At 38.5% G+C, this 18,051-nt stretch overlaps 1 protein-coding gene across 1 annotated transcript in view; it reads left to right on the plus strand.

Moving 5' to 3' along the window:
- Positions 1-18,051, plus strand: part of LOC126194771 (1-phosphatidylinositol 4,5-bisphosphate phosphodiesterase classes I and II) — a 435,021-nt gene that overhangs the window by 283,923 nt on the left and 133,047 nt on the right. The window lies entirely within an intron of this gene.

Raw genomic sequence — 18,051 nt, forward strand, 5'->3', positions numbered from 1 at the left:
GACTGCTGTCTTGAGCAGCCAGAGCTGCATCAATTTTCTCCAGAGAGAGACTTAAGTACAATGAGGATTGTCCAAACAACATTTGTTGGAACACACCTATGAAAAGATTGGAGGACTCTACAATACAAACTTCTTTTTGGTTTCAAGAATAATAAACATGTTAAATAGTGTAATCCTATATTTTAAGACAAATGAAATGAAAAAAACGTATTCCAAAAGCAACTATGGCATGTTGCAAAGAAATGCATATTGCACATTCTGAAATATACTATATCTCATTGTGGATGCATGTAATGGGCAGAAAGCTTTGAAATGATATTTATAAAACCCAAGTCAGAATATGACTAGATGTTGGGAGAATGACCCGATCATCTACTGAACATATGATCAACTACTCTTTGGAAGATAGAGCTCTGTGGAACAACTTTTGCTTGAAAGAAGGAATCAAAGTGAGTTACTAGTCAGAGACCACTATCTTGTAGCTGAAAATAGGAAATCAGACTGAAGAAATGAAGCTGGAATGAACACGTAGTAAAAGATTATATCATATAAACTGAAATAGTTGTTGTAAAACATTCATAACATATGTATGTAAAAAATACCCTAGAAGTATGAGTGTAATTCAGGACAAAAAGAGATGGATGTAAGTAATGCCTTTCCATTCTTGTAAGATCAAAAATAATACTGACTCTTTTTTTATAACAATCATATATTCAACATAAGTCAACATTTATTAAATTCCATAGGAAGTGTTATACGGATATTTCAGATAATCCTTCCTTCTCATTTTAATTTTGTTAGATGAATGTACATCACTGCTAATAGTCTATAACTAGCTGGTGCTGATTTTGCTTCTTTTTGTTGTGACAGCTGTGGTGGCCAAAGGCAAAGAGATGTACCATCAAGTTACAAAATATTGAGTATTAGGAGTTGATTGACAGCTGAACAATGTGTAAATAAAATTAAGAGCATTTTAATTGATACTCAGGTGATGGTTGGAAAGATGAAAGTCTCAGGAAATTAGAAAGATGTGTACCATATTTAGTTGTACATATCGATATAAACAAAACAAAACAGAAGTTATCTGGAACTTGATGAAGTTGCTCACCATGATAAAGAATGTATCGCACCAATCCATCAACATTGTACCATAAAAGCAAATGCAGTAGCATGTTTTAAGGACACTTTGGATACATATGGTTCAATGAAGATCGTTAATAACATATTAATGGGTAATATTGTGATGGAAAAAAAGAATTGAATATAAAGATCTGTATGAGATAGATTATGCTCGGGCAATTATCCAGAATTTCAGCTAGTAATTGTCCTTTTTCTTTTACTTATCTGCTTCTCAGGGCCTCAGTAGCCAGTAAATTATTCCCATGTGAATAGTTCACCAGGTTTTAATGGAAATAGATCAACCAAAGGTACGGTAATGAGCAAGTGAAAGTAAGGGTGTGGAGAATGTGTAAAGATGCTCAATTTCTATGCAGTGGACAAATTAACAGTGTTGGCACAGCCTTAGTCCTCCCATAAAAACTACCATATGTACACATCTACATTCACAGCATTAGTATACTCTTTCCTAAGTTTTTGACTGTGAATGGTTGTAATGACAATGATAGAACAAAAATAACAATTATATTTTTAGGGGAGGATTTAAATAAAAATTTTGAGGAGCTTCACTCATATAGATAGTTTTTCTCAAAAAGATAGTAATTTCTCATTCTTGAAAGAACGTATTATAATAATGGAAAATCAAGACTAACCTCCACATATACTATAAAGTGCAGTCCAATATTTAGTGAGACAGGGGGTTGGAGTAGACCAGAACTGAATCTGTACACTGAGGTAACGTCCATTGGCTGCTACACAGGCCAGGCTGGTGCCCAACTTCTGCATTAGAGAATCTGATAAGCAAACAGTTGAAATATGATAACATACACAACAAAGTTTACGTCATTCATGGACAGATGACATACCCTTTCCACACTTATGTTACTTTGACATCTGTGGCATCAGGAAGAACATCCACTCTCAAAATTAAATAACAATATAAAATTTGCCAAATCCTGGGAATGAGGACCCCATACTAGATATGATAAATGATAGGGGAAAAAAAGAATAAGAATGGAAAAATCCTGAGTACAAATAGTGATATCAGAAAAGGCATCCAATCAGCATACAGAGAAAATACTGAGAAGCGGATGGGCTCATAAATGAGGTGCTAGTCATTGAAGTCCAGCTTTTGAACTCGAATTGATCAAAGGACACACACACACACACACACACACACACACACACACACACACAAATTGCTGCAATCTAACTGGAATGAGTAGCTGTATTTGGGAGAGTGGCTTAAGTGCAAATGAGGTCAGAGAGAAATAGGTACAGGGATGAATAGTCGAGAGCAGGATAAGAATATGGGTTTCAAGAGCTCTTGTAGTTGCAAGTAAGGATGCTGACATGTTGTATATAGGAAGGTTTTAGTGGCTGTACATAGAGGACATAAGTATGAGAAAGGATCTAAGGAGTAAAAAACTGAATGCAAAGAGACTGTTACTGTAATATTAAAATTCTTTTATTCCTTTTTGACATTTTGTTGAAAACAGTGCATGCTTGTTGCTTTCTTCTTACCAAAAATCAAACTTGTATTTTTCCATTTTATTTATGATGGTTAATGACCTTAGTCTTACTCAAGTTATTATTAGCTGTATTTTCTAGGAGATATATCTAGGTGCATGCTTCTTCATAATCTTTTGTGGAGTACTACAATACCATGTGTAGTAAGTCGGCAGCATAATTTTATTCCATTTGACTTTTCTGTAGAAGTTTTTCACTTAATTTTGTAGTTTTTCAGTTTTGTCTTGTAGAATGTTCCTGTTCATGTAGGATACTGTTGTTCCAGTTGTAGCCAAATCGAGCTCGATTCTGAATAAAAATCTACACATGGTAGCATGTAAAACATGGCAAAGAGAAAACAGACAACTCTAAATGAACAGGTAAAGCTTAAAATTCTAGATTAAGTGGACAATATTACAAAGACTATATGAAGTGGACAATATTACAAAGAAAACACCCATTTTAGAGCTGTTTGGAATTCCCAAATCTACTTTATCCATGATTATTAAGAATCAAGAAAAAATCATTAATGCTGCTGCATCAGGTTCCAGGAAAAAATCCAGATGATTTTGTAGTGCAAAGTATGAAAACATCAAGATTTTACTGCTAGAATGGTTCAATCACATTTGTGCATCTAACATACGTTTAAGTGGTTCTATGATTCAATCAAAAGCAAATGCGATTGCCAAAAATATATGCGTCAATGAGTTTTGTTGTTCTGCTGGTTGGCTGTGGCAGTTTCAGAAGAGACATTCAGTATCATCTGTGTATCATTTGTGTTGAAGCAAATAAAGTTGATGAAGAAAGTGTGAACAGCTGGTTGCATGATTTCGATGGAGTGAGGGAAAAGTATACCTCGTGTGATGTGTTCAATATGAACAAAGCTGGACTTCTGTACAAATTTTTCCAAATTACTCCTGAAATGTAAAAGGCGAAAGTATCACAATGTAGCTAGTAGCAAACGACGTATAATTGTTGCCGTTGTATATAATGTGGACAGCAGTGAGAAATTTTGTTCCTGAGTTATCAGTAAGTCCGAGAAGCTGTGTTGTTTTAAAAACGTTTGTTTATTAACCACATCTGGACATGGTCTTTGTGCTGTACCTATCATGCCTTGATTTGCAATTTTGTATTTGATTTGGTGGGGTGGGTGGGGAACAATTCTTCGCATGTGAGGCTGTATGTTGTTACCAGTTCAGCTAGTCGTCCTGTGGAACGGCCTCACAGCCCAGATGGTGGGCATAGTTTGTGATGAAATAAACTATGGTTTGCACTCTGTTGTGGTCACCACAACCCATGGAGTGGCGCAGCACGCAGTGTTGCTGCTGAGCGGTGTGGGCGGGGGGGAGGTGGGCGGCAGTGTGCGTCTGCGCTTCATGCTGTTGTGGTGGCTGTGCTTTGCACAATGTGTACATTGTGCTGCAAATTTGATAATTTTCATGACAGGGTGAGAGTGGCCTATGCTCTTCCTCAGGAGTTGGGTTGTCTCCATACCAAATTTCATCAACATCAGGTCAGCAATTTAGTCGGAGAATGTAATAGAGTTACTTTAAATACATAAATATGGAGACTTTACCTGGCATCTACTCTCACCATAAGAAAGCTTGAGTCACTGGCTCATCAGTTTGCATATGGCTTCTTTGTCTCAACAGTTGAATGGCTGTCCAAAACAAGACATATTCTTCTTACATCAGACAGATGTGCTGCCCATAACATACAGGATCTGAACTTAATCAACATAAAGGGTCAGTTCTTTTCTACCAAATGCGACAAGCAATCTTCAGCCCGTGGACCAAGGAATAATTTCTCTCATGAAGAGAACTTATTGCAAGCGACTTTTAAGAGCTGCAATTCATGCTGCTGTAAACAATACTGTGACCCCAAATTGGAATCTGCTTGCCGCAGTAAAAGCCATCACAACAGTATGGAATACTATGTCGCCACATCATGTACAGAACTGCTTTAACAGAGCCTGGAGACATAGTAACACTGGAGATGTCTGTGAGTTAGACAATGCCAATTCACCTGATGAATGGACAGTTCCTCAAGACATTGTGAATCCGTGGATTAGTTTCGAAGAATTCATTTGTGCAAGCAACAGTGTTGCTGTATGTGCCTCTGTGGAATCTGATGTGCCAAAAGCTGTGACTGAGGTGCAAGAAAGTGAGGAGGAGGAGAATACAGACACTATTCCACCTACCTTTCAGGGGATGTTTAAAGCCTTGGACAATTTAGAACGATTTGCTTCTACATCCAACATCACTGTTGGGTTTATGGATGCTACAATTACAGCTGGTTGAGAAATTACAAGATATTTTGGTTTCTGTGAACATCAGTGGACCATGCTTGAATTTATTCCAAGAAAATAGTATAATTTGTGAGTATTTGTACTTGTGCAGTCACTTTATAGTGTTATAAGTCTACCGTAATGTAAATTGATTGACACTGTTGTGTATTACACATTACTGTACAACTGTACATGGATACATATCAAATTCTGTGATTTCACTTGACACAAATTTTTTTAACATGAACTCTTGATTTTTCCGTCCCTTCATATTTGTGCCATGCTGTAATATTACAAATGCAAAAGGCTCTCTGACTGCTACATTTTCACAAAACTGCTGAACCAAATTCAGTGAAATTTTGTTTGGAGATAGCTTGAACACTGATGTACAGGAACCTGTGGGAAATGATGTGCATGTCAGCTTTGCAGCATTCTACTTCAGCAAGATGTGTGGCCAAGTTGGCGATAACGCCATGAAGGGCTGGAGCAGGAGCTGCATACAGTGAGGTGTTGGTTGGGCCAGTGGCTGAGGCCACAGTGCTTAGGGTCCCAAGAGGTGAACAAGTGAAACAGATGCAAGGGAAATATCAGTAGCTCATGATGCGAAGCACAGTATTGTCCATAGCATGGAAACATAAGTTGCTGGTGGGGTGTGCACCTGCATGGTACTCCAAATGCACACCTAATGTGATGATCTGGCAAAACATGCCTAATTTGAAAATTGAGTCATCTGATTCTATCTGTGGGTCATCAATGTAGGAATGTTCTCCAGCCTGACTTGCTAAATTAATTACAGAATTGCGAAATAAGGTATGATAGGTATTGCACAAAGGTCAATGTTCAAATGTGGTTAAGAAACAACACATTTATTAAAAGACTGAACTACTATAGGAGAGGAAAGGAAAATGTGGAATGGTCTCAAAATTAACAGATATTGAAGAAAGTCACTTGCTGATGTGATTGCACTACATAAGAGTGACATGCAGTAAGGATAACATACACCGAACAAAGTCACTACTTCATCCTAGAGTATTTACCACCATGACACTGATTGTTATTGAAGCAAGGCACAGAATTAATTGTCTCTCGCAGAAGAAATGGTTTTGGGCAAGGACTGAATTAAAGGCACAGTGTTAAGCATGCCACCAGCGATGGACAGAGCTCATAACTCAGACAGTACACATATGAGCTCTATCACTCACTGATCAGAGAGTCTTGCAGCACGAAACACTGATTTACATTTTGTGTTGTGTAGCAGGTGTAGATATGGTGCATGTGAATATTAAAACGTCACAATAAGCATCTTTTTACAAAGTATATCACCATGTGGTGTGTCCATCATGGTTCAGGCACAGTGCCAAAGTTGATGAAAGTTGATGTTGACACTGCGTGTAGAAGACCCGGCCTGAGAGCAAGGCTAGGTCAGTGGAAGCCTCACTAGGAAATGAGCTATTGTCCTGTAGTGGTAGCCAGCGACCATAGTTGTGTGGTATCCAGCCACACAGCAGAATCAACAGCTTGGGGCAGAAGTAAATGCATGAAGGAAGAAACTTGCTAGTTTAGCAGACAGCTGTAGCAAGCTAGGAACATTCGGAACTGCAAAGACCGATGTGCAGTGAAGGGTCAATACAGTGGAAACACAGATCACATGCAGTTTGCAGCTTCTTACCTAGAAGTGATTGCAGTCTTTTGATTTGGGGACAAGTGGAAGGCCTCAACCAGGCTCTTGATGAACCTGTAATAATCTCAATGTGGACACAGATTTGTCACCTCCATTATCAGGTGAACAATTGTGGGGGCTCACTCAAAGGGTCAGGCATACATTACATAATGGAAGTGGCTACTCAGGTAGTAGAGAATATGTGGCAAACACATGGTATCATGGTATTTTTATCATAGAGGAATCCTTCCATAAGGTCAGTGGTGAATTACCTGCTGTAATCAGAGAAAGTGGTGCTACATTACTCATGGTGAGAATGTTTGTACTTTCAGGTGAGAAAATCTTAATGTTGTATTATTAAACGGTGGGAGTAGCTATCATAAGGTTCAGAATTAGTATTTTGTATCAATGGAAATAATGCCTGCTTAGCATTAGGAACAGAAAGCTACTGGTTTATTGTCCCCTGTCTGTTTGAGAAATTTAAGATTTTAAGCCATTGCAGTAAAGATATATGGCCATATGTGTCACATATTTTGATACTTCAAACTCTTTCATCAGAATCTATAGAGGAACTATCTATATATGTGCCAGTCCTGGTTATCTTGTGGTAAAGTGTTCCTGAAAATCAAGAGGTCACGTGATCAAATCTCATTTGGACCGTAGATTTTTCACCTTTTGTTGTAACCTAGCCTTCACGTCTCAATGATGTGATGAGTCGATGATAAAAAAAACTGTAGGTCCCCTTTTTCCAGTTAGATAACTGGGTTAGTTAGTGACATGCAAGTAGTCATAGTGGGATCTGATAGAAAGATCTGCACCAGGCCATTAGCCACATGAAATTATTATCTATGCAGATAACCAAGTTTGTACGGAACCCTCAGAGTATGACTCCTTTTTGCACTCATCCAGTTTTTTAAATTAAACTGTGCTATTTTTTGCCACCAGAATAACAAATGACAATAAGACAAATTCAGTGATATAACACTGTTGTGGATGTAACGGGAAATCACAGAGTAAAAAGACCTTTTTTTTTTGCTGTTATTGCAGGCATTGCGTGGCCCACCACCCGGGAGTTTATACCACTCTCCAAGCAAACCTGTACTGCCAGGTTAAGACACAATATTATACTTGTTCCAGCATTAACAGGAGATAATTAGCTTTTTTTATATCCTTCAGTGTTTGACAGATGCTCAGGTATCCATGAGAACCTCTGATGCTTGCAAAGAAATGTTTCTTGTTAGTGACAAAATTATTGGAATTTCCAGGATAATATTTGTTATTTGAAATGAAAATCAAATTATCTCTGCCATTTTCTACTGTGTTATTTGCACTTCATATATAATACATGAAACCAAAGACTGTGAACAAAATCCAATAAAGAGATTAGAATGTGGTGGCATGTTTCTTTTGATGTTTTTTTGTAAAGAATGTGTTCAAAGTGAGAACCACTTGCATCAAAACATTCACATACATGCTGCACCACTGATGAACTTAATGCTGTCAACAAATCTGGAGTAATAGCTTTAAATGCAACAGTAACTTGCTCTCTCATGTCCTCTACAGTTGTTGGAATCACCTTGTACACCACATACCTTGCATGACCCCAGAGGAACAAATTGGACCACATCAGGTCAGGCAGTCATGTTGGATACTTCTGAATAAGACTGCCGCCTCTTTCCACCCATAGCCTTGGAAATAAGCATTGTAATATGTCTCTTGCTACTGCTGTTATGGGAGGGACAACCGTCATAGTGGAATTACATCATTTGATAAGTCCTGAAGGGCACATTTCATAATTACAAGGGTAAAGTATTTATCAAAAAATATGTGTACTTTTCCCCACTCAACTTATCATCATTGAAATTGGGGCTAATTGCTTGCTTTTCAATTATGCCGTACCACACAGTTACACTCCACAGTCGTTGGTTGAGCAGCTGAAAAAGCCAATGTGGATTTGCTTTTGACCAGTAGTATATGTGTCTGCCCCTGGTAGCTGAGTGGTCAGCGCGACAGAATTCAATCCAAAGGGCCCAGGTTCAATTTCTGGCTGGGTCGGAGATTTTCTCCGCTCAGGGACTGGGTGTTGTGTTGTCCTAATCATCATCATTTCATCCCCGTCAATGCACAAGTCGCTGAAGTGGCATCAAATCGAAAGACTTGCACCAGGCGAATGGTCTACCTGACAGGAGGCCCTCGTCACACGATATTATTATTATTAGTAGTATATGTTTCTCAAATTTACATTCTGGCAATTTGTGAAGGTGGCCCCATCACTAAACTAAAAGTTATTGTCTTGCTGGAGAACCCACTGATAGTATTCCAAATTATGTTGAAAATCACTACCATGTAGCTCCTGGTGCAGAGAAATTTGGAACTTGTAATATATATGTCTGCAAAGAATATACAGAGTGCTTCTTTCGCCCACATCAAACTCTCTTTACAAGAACTAGCACATGTGTTTATTGCAGCATGTGCAAGAACAGCTACTTCTGCAGCTTTGTTTTCTTGGGCCAAAACTTCCAGGTTCTGTGCTAACCTTTCATCTTAGAGTAGCACTTGCAACCTACATCCTTTATTATTTGCTGGATGTATTCCAGTCTCTGTCTTCCTCTACAGTTTTTGCCTTCTACAGCTCCCTCTAGTACCATGGAAGTCATTCCCTCATGTCTTAACAGATGTCCTATCATCCTATCCCTTCTCCTTATCAATGTTTTCCACATATTCCTTTCCTCTCCGATTCTGCACAGAACCTCCTCATTCTTTACCTAATTGGTCCACCTAATTTTCAACATTCGCCTGTGCAAATGCTTTGATTCTCTTCTGTTCCAGTTTTCCCACAGTCCATGTTTCACTACCATACAATGCTGTACTCCAGACGTACATACTCAGAAATTTCTTCCTCAAATTAAGGCCAATATTTGATATTAGTAGACTTCTCTGGGCCAGGAAAGCCCTTTTTGCCAATGCTAGTCTGCTTTTCATGTCCTCTTTGGTCCATCCATCACTCGTTATTTTACTGCCTAGGTAGCAGAATTCCTTAACTCCATGACCATCGATCCTGATATTAAGTTTCTTTCTGTTCTCATTTCTACTACTTCTTATTACCTTCGTCTTTCTTCAATTTACTCTCAATCCATACTCTGCACTCATTACACCGTTCATTCCATTCAGCAGATCATGTAATCCTTCTTCACTTTCACTCAGGATAGCAATGTCATCAGTGAGTCATATCATTGATATCCTTTCACCTTGACTTTTAATCCCACTCCTGAACCTTTCTTTTATTTCCACCATTGCTTCCACAATGTACAGATTGAACAGTAGGGGCAAAAGACTATGTCCTTGTCTTACACCTTTTCTAATACGAGCACTTCATTTTTGGTCATCCACTCTTTTTATTCCCTCTTGGCTGTTGTACATATTGTATATGACCCGTCTCTCCCTATAACTTACCCCTATTTTTCTCAGAATTTTGAACATCTTGCACCATTTTACATTGTTGAACGCTTTTTCCAGGTCGACAAATCCTATGAACGAGTCTTGATTTTTTGTAGTCTTGCATCAGTTATTAACCACAACGTCAGAATTGCTTCTCTTGTGCCTTTACCTTTCCTAAAGCCAAACTGATCGTCATCTAGCACATGCTCAATTTTCTTTTCCATTCGTCTGTATATTATTCTTGTCAGCAACATGGATGCATGAGCTGTTATGCTGATTGTGTGATAATTCTCACACTTGTCAGCTCTTGCTGTCCTCAATATTGTGTGGATAATGTTTTTCCGAAAGTCAGATGGTATTTCGCCAGACCCATACATTCTACACTTTTTTTGCAACTTCCCCCAATGATTTTAGAAATTCTGATGGAGTGTTATCAATCCCTTCTGCCTTATTTGACCTTAAGTCCTCCGAAGCTCTTTTAAATTCTGATTATAATACCAGGTCTCCTATCTCGTCTAAATCGACTCCTGTTTCTTCTTCTATCACACCCGACAAATCTTCCCCCTCATAGAGGCTTTCAATGTATTCTTTACACCTATCCGCTCTCTCATCTGCTTTCAACAGTGGAATTCCCACAGCACTCTTAATGCTATCACCCTTGCTTTTAATGTCACTGATGGTTGTTTTGACTTTCCTGTATGCTGAGTCAGTCCTACTGACAATCATTTCTTTTTCGATTTCTTCACATTTTTCATGCAGCCATTACATCTTAGCTTCCCCGCACTCCCTATTTATTTCATTCCTAAGCAACTTGTATTTCTGTATTCCTGAATCTTCCAGAACAATTTTGTACTTCCTCCTTTCATCGGTCAATTGAAGTACTTCTTCTGTTACCCACAGTTTCTTCGCAGTTACCTTCTTTGTACCTATGTTTTCCTTCCCAGCTTCTGTTATCACCCTTTTAAGGGATGCCCATTTCTCTTCAACTGTACTGCGTACTGAGCTATTCCTTATTGATGTATCTATAGCCTCAAAGAACTTGAAGCATATCTCGTCATTCCATAGTACGTCTGTATCCCTCTTCTTTGCAAATTGATTCTTCCTGACTAATTTCTTAAACTTCAGTCTACTCTTCATCACTACTATGTTGTGATCTGAGTCTATATCTGTTCCTGGAGACACCTTACAATCGAGTATCTGATTTCGGAATCTCTGTCTGACCATGATGTAATCTAACTGAAATTTTCCCGTATCATCTGGCCTATTCCAACTATACCTCCCCCTCTTGTGATTCCTGAACAGAGTGTTCGCTGTTACTAGCTGAAGTTTATTACAAAACTCAATTAATCTTTCTTCTCTTTCATTCCTTGATCCAAGCCCATATTCATGAGTAACCTTTTCTTCTACTCCTTCCCCCACAACTGCATTCCATTCTCCCATGACTATTAGATTTTCATCTCCCTTTACGTACTGTATTGGCTTTTCAATATCCTCATACACTTTCTCTATCTCTTCGTCTTCAGCTTGTGACGTCAGCATGTATACCTGAACTATCGTTGTTGGTGTTGGTATTCTGTCAATTCTGATAAGAATAACCAAATCACTGAACTGTTCACAGTAAAACACTCTCTGTCCTACTTTCCTATTCATAACGAATCCTACTCCTTTTATACCATTTTCTGCCGCTGTTGATATTACCCTATACTCATCTGATCAGAAATCCTTGTCTTCTTTCCACTTCACTTCACTGACCCCTACTATATCAAGATTGAGCCTTTGCATTTCCCTTTTCAGTTTTTCTAGTTTCCCTACCACATTCAAGATTCTGACATTTCATGCCCCAACTCGTAGAATGTTATTATTTCGTTGATTATTCAATCTTTTTCTCTCCCTTGGCAGTCCCCTCCCAGAGATTCGAATGGTGGGCTATTCTGAAATCCTTTGCTAAAGGAGAGATCACCATGACACTTCTTTGTGAAGTCTATGATTGATATTAACATAGATGTGACAAATTGGATAGCACCTACTAGGGAACCATTCTGCATACATTTCTTTTCAATATAAATTAATAGCATGTCAACCAATTCTTCATTGATAAATGATATTATACTCTTGAAAATCGTGTATGCATTACTAAAGATGTGTTGCTAAAGATTCAACTGTGTTGATGTTTCACAAGTGATACACTATAAGTGAATTGTAGCATTCTCATGACAAACCTGTTCTATGTAGACAGCAGTTCCATTACATTTCAGTTAACTCCTCTGAACGACAACACACAACTTATGGCATATTACTTGTCTGGAACAGGTTACCATCTGGAGTAGTGTAAACATCATCTACATATTGTTTTGGTGGGCCATTCAAAAGTTACAAGAACACTCTGTGATTTCTTGTTAAATTTTCAAGAGAGTTATATCACTGAATTTGTCTCATTGAAATCTACTATTCTTGTGGCAAAAATAGCACAGTTACATTTCTTTAAAAAATGTTTATGCCTGTACCACAGTTATTAATAGTTGTGAGAACCCACTACTGTTTCTTTCATGAGCCGTGCTCACTCTTTGTCTAGGTGAAAAGAGATTACAAATATCTTTAATGGGTCAAAAGTAATTTGAGATGAAAAACTTAGACACCTCATCCTGTATGCATTATCTGCTCAATAATGTAAGAGGCTCCATGAGGCTGTTGGTGGACAATACTGTTGTCTATAGGAAGGTTGCTACAATAGAAGACTAGTGAAATGCAGGAAGACTTTTAGTGATTCAAAAACTGGTACAGCAGACCCTTAACATAAACAAGTGTAGCATAGTGTGTAGAAATAGATGAAGAGACTCAATTCTGTTTGATCACAGTTGTTTCTCCTTTATCCAGCGTCAGGTCGGGTTGAGACTTTAGTGGTATTTCTCCATTTTCATCTGTCTTTCCACCATTCTTCTACTGTAATTGTTTTGTCCAAGCCCATACCATTTTAACCAATTCTCAGTTTTCTCATTCATATTCTCTAGTCCAACTTTGTTCTTAACATCTTTATTTCTCACTCTGTCCCTCCTCATTTTCCTTAACATACATCTTGGAAATTTTGTTTCACTGGCTTAGATTCTACTTGCTTCTCTTCTTGTCATTGTCCAGGTCTCCAATGCATATATCAGCATGGGTGTAAAATACTCTTGTACAGTATTTCCTTACACTTCATTGGAACCTCCAAGACTACTACTCACATACTGGTAAAATGCATTGCTCTGTTGTACCCTTTTGCTAACTTCTACTTCCATTCTTACATTCTCCATTATCACATTTCCTAGATATTTAAAGCTATCCACAATTTCAATATCCTGTCCTTTTATATTAATTTGTCCCTTGCTTTCTCTGTCTCCTCTAGTTGCTGCCATAGTTGTGCTTTTCTGAACAGTGCATTTCATTCCATATTTCTCGATTTTTTCATTTAAGATGTCTCTTTGTTGTTGTACATCCTTTCTGTTGGCTCCCCACACCACAATATCATCTCCCTTCCTTTATGAGCTTCTTTTGTCTCTCCCACAATTTTATCCATCACCATTATAAATAATAATGGTAATACCACACTTCCTTGTCTCAGGCCTATAACATCCCTAAACCACACTATTGGCAATAAATAGCTGGAAGCAGTCGCAGCCATAAAATAGAATGGAGTAACCACCTAGAGCAACCTTAAATGGAATGGCCACAAATAAACTAGTTGTAACTTGCTGAAAAAACAGATTCCAGACTAAGCCAAAACCTCTCAGACAAATAGAAGCTAAACGATGTCAAAGTTAGCGTAAGGAGGGCTATGCGTGAAGCGTTCAGTGAATTAGAAAGTAAAATTCTATGTACCAACTTGACAGAAAATCCTAGGAAGTTCTGGTCTTACGTTAAATCAGTAAGTGGCTCGAAACAGCATATCCAGACACTCCGGGATGATGATGGCATTGAAACAGAGGATGACACGCGTAAAGCTGAAATACTAAACACCTTTTTCCAAAGCTGTTTCACAGAGGAAGACCGCACTGCAGTTCCTTCTCTAAATCCTCGCACAAACGAAAAAATGGCTGACATCGAAATAAGTGTCCAAGGAATAGAAAAGCAACTGGAATCACTCAACAGTGGAAAGTCCACTGGGCCTGACGGGATACCAATTCGATTCTACACAGAGTACGCGAAAGAACTTGCCCCCCTTCTAACAGCCGTGTACCGCAAGTCTCTAGAGGAACGGAGGGTTCCAAATGATTGGAAAAGAGCACAGGTAGTCCCAGTCTTCATGAAGGGTCGTCCAGCAGATGCGCAAAACTATAGACCTATATCTCTGACATCGATCTGTTGTAGAATTTTAGAACATGTTTTTTGCTTGAGTATCATGTCGTTTTTGGAAACCCAGAATCTACTATGTAGGAATCAAGATGGATTCCGGAAACAGCGATCGTGTGAGACCCAACTCGCTTTATTTGTTCATGAGACCCAGAAAATATTAGATACAGGCTCCCAGGTAGATGCTATTTTTCTTGACTTCCAGAAGGCGTTCGATATAGTTCCGCACTGTCACCTGATAAACAAAGTAAGAGCCTACGGAATATCAGACCAGCTGTGTGGCTGGATTGAAGAGTTTTTAGCAAACAGAACACAGCATGTTGTTATCAATGGAGAGACGTCTACAGACGTTAAGGTACCTCTGGCGTGCCACAGGGGAGTGTTATGGGACCATTGCTTTTCACAATATATATAAATGACCTAGTAGATAGTGTCGGAAGTTCCATGTGGCTTTTTGTGGATGATGCTGTAGTATACAGAGAAGTTGCAGCATTAGAAAATTGTAGCGAAATGCAGGAAGATCTGCAGCGGATAGTCACTTGGTGCAGGGAGTGGCAACTGTCCCTTAACATAGACAAATGTAATGTATTGCGAATACATAGAAAGAAGGATCCTTTATTGTTTGATTATATGATAGCAGAACAATCACTGGTAGCAGTTACTTCTGTAAAATATCTGGGAGTATGCGTGCGGAACGATTTGAAGTGGAGTGATCATATAAAATTAATTGTTGGTAAGGCGGGTACCAGGTTGAGATTCATTGGGAGAGTGCTTAGAAAATGTAGTCCATCAACAAAGGAGGTGGCTTACAAAACACTTGTTCGACCTATACTTGAGTATTGCTCATCAGTGTGGGATCCGTACCAGATCGGGTTGACGGAGGAGATAGAGAAGATCCAAAGAAGAGCGGCACGTTTCGTCACAGGGTTATTTGGTAACTGTGATAGTGTTACGGAGATGTTTAATAAACTCAAGTGGCAGACTCTGCAAGAGAGGTGCTCTGCATCGCGGTGTAGCTTGCTCGCCAGGTTTCGAGAGGGTGCGTTTCTGGATGAGGTATCGAATATATTGCTTCCCCCTACTTATACCTCCCGAGGAGATCACGAATATAAAATTAGAGAGATTAGAGCACGCACGGAGGCTTTCGGACAGTCGTTCTTCCCGCGAACCATACGCGACTGGAACAGGAAAGGGAGGTAATGACAGTGGCACGTAAAGTGCCATCCGCCACACACCGTTGGGTGGCTTGCGGATTATAAATGTAGATGTAGATGTAGAAGATTCACCGGAAGAAACTTAAGGAAAAGTTTTCAGCCATTAGTACTTCTGTCTCCCTGTACTTTTACAGTTTTGTCAGGTAAATTATCATTTTGATAATTTGTAATTACCTCTGTATATTTTGCACAAATATACTAAGTATTTCACATTACTCTAGACTTGATATTTCCTATATAGAGACCTACAACTAGAATGAGAGGAATGGAGAACTCATTTATTGAAGACAGTGAAGAAACCACCAGTGAAAGCAAATGTCTGGAGTCCAGTGCTCATTCAATCCAAGGCTTTTTATATCGCTTATCACTTCTTTTACTCTTGATAGTTAATTATTTACAGATATGAAAAATGCAATAGTGCACCATGGTTTATGGACTGGCTAGCTATTCAGACAAGGACGTACCACCTCACAAGATGTTCAAACCAGCCTTCAGGTTGAAGAGAGTTTCACTTTTTATACACTCTTACCTGATCAAGCTGACCCCAAAGCTAAAGTTGCTAATGCATAGTTGTATGATGTCACATAGCACAGGCTAACAAAAAGAGCAGAGGTGATACCATAAAGTTTTTGATTACTAGATCATGCACCAATGTCCTGCACAAAATCTGGAACCTTTGGACTCTTTACTTCATTGTATTTTGTAAATGCAGGCTGTGTGCTCTCATCCTTTGATTTGATTTTACTGATCCTAGAAATCTTATTTGGTGTATTTACACATGGATGTGGGACAAGCCACAAATACAATTTGTTTAACTCCTAATTTTAAAAAAGCAAGCAACACCTGTAGAATGAAACATATCAGCTAAAAACTAATTTATAATTTGATTGAATAGATGAAAGATATACTCACCGGGTGGCAGCAGAACGCACACATAGAGGAAGGTTATAGTTATCTTTTGGAGCCAGTGGCTCCTTCTTCATGCAGAGGTCTGAGGGGGAGGAAGGAGGGGTGAGAGAAAAGGATTGGAGAGGTGCCTTCTCATCCTATCTGGCAAGTCTCCCCTGACCCACGATTCAGGATGACTTTCCCAAAATCTACCCCCTTTCTTAGACCTCTCCAGTCCTTTTCCTTCACCACTCTTCCTTCCCCTTCAACCCTTCTGCCTGAAGAGGGAGCCACTGGCTTCAAAGACATGCCTGATTGTAACTTTCTTTTATTGTGTGTTCTGCCACTGCTTGGCGAGTGGATTTTTTACCTATCCAATTACATTATTTTGTCAATAATTGATTGTTTCTACTATTATAAAAACTAACTTATAATAAGAAAATATTCATGTGATCCTTCAGGTTTCCTGGCGTGGGTGATTAATAGTGTGCTTCTGAGTGTTCTGCTAGTTTGTTGCTTCCATTTTATGCATAAAATGAACTAAATATGCTGTAAATTAATGGTACATAAGAAGATATTTAACTTTGTAAGGATAGTAATGGTACAATGCAAATAATTTAGGAATGACCATTCAGTGAGTAGTGTACATATTGAGTCATCAACAGAGATACGAAAAAGAAGAATGAAAACCTGCGAACTTTTACAAGCTAACTTTTACAAACCATTTAATGAGCTGACACACACACACACACCTGTGCAACTATGTTGCTATTCTAGACTGAACACACCCGTGCAATTACATTGTTATTTTAGACTGACATTTATAAATTATTCTATTGAATAGAAGCAGTTCTTCTGATGTAACATTCATACCTTTGCTCTGAATCTTTCTCTGTTTGACTTTAAACTTTGATGTAGCTTGTTGTACGGAAGAACTCCTATGTGCCTTACACTGCTCTGTCCTTCCATAACCATTGACTAATTATAGACTTATATTAGAATGACATGTCTGATGGTGGTTGATGTTTGTAAATTTTTGTGAATAAAACAGATTGTTTCATGAGTATAAATACAAGGCAGTGGCAGGATACTGAGCTCCAGAAATAGATTTTCAATGTTGTAGGAGAGAGGCAATTGTGTCATTATCTTGACTATTCTCTTCTACATAGTAAATATCTCCCTGTATAAGACACATCAAAATGAAATGCGATGTGTGTCACATCATTCTAAATCCCAGACTAAGCTTTGCATACACAAATCGCTGTCATGAACACATAACTATTGCACACGGAACAGCCACACTTGAAAAGAAAATTGCTAGTGTATTTAAAGTAGGAACTGTTGTGATTGCACAACTAAGTAATACATGCCATACAGATTTATTTTACTTGGCAAAGGGAAGACAAAGAATCCAACAAGTTGGATGTAGTGATGTGCTGAGTACACAATGCTTTATGTTACTGGAAAGAAGATATTTCAAGTAATGGAAACATGTAATCCATTTATTTTATATTTATAAAAAGCTCTTAATTTGTCAAGTAAGTTATAAAGTAGTTCTGGATTACTTGCAACAAATTCTGTACTGTTTATATTATGTATTGCTGAACATATGA

This window comes from Schistocerca nitens, chromosome 7, assembly GCF_023898315.1.
Source record: "Schistocerca nitens isolate TAMUIC-IGC-003100 chromosome 7, iqSchNite1.1, whole genome shotgun sequence".
NCBI lineage: Eukaryota > Metazoa > Arthropoda > Insecta > Orthoptera > Acrididae > Schistocerca > Schistocerca nitens.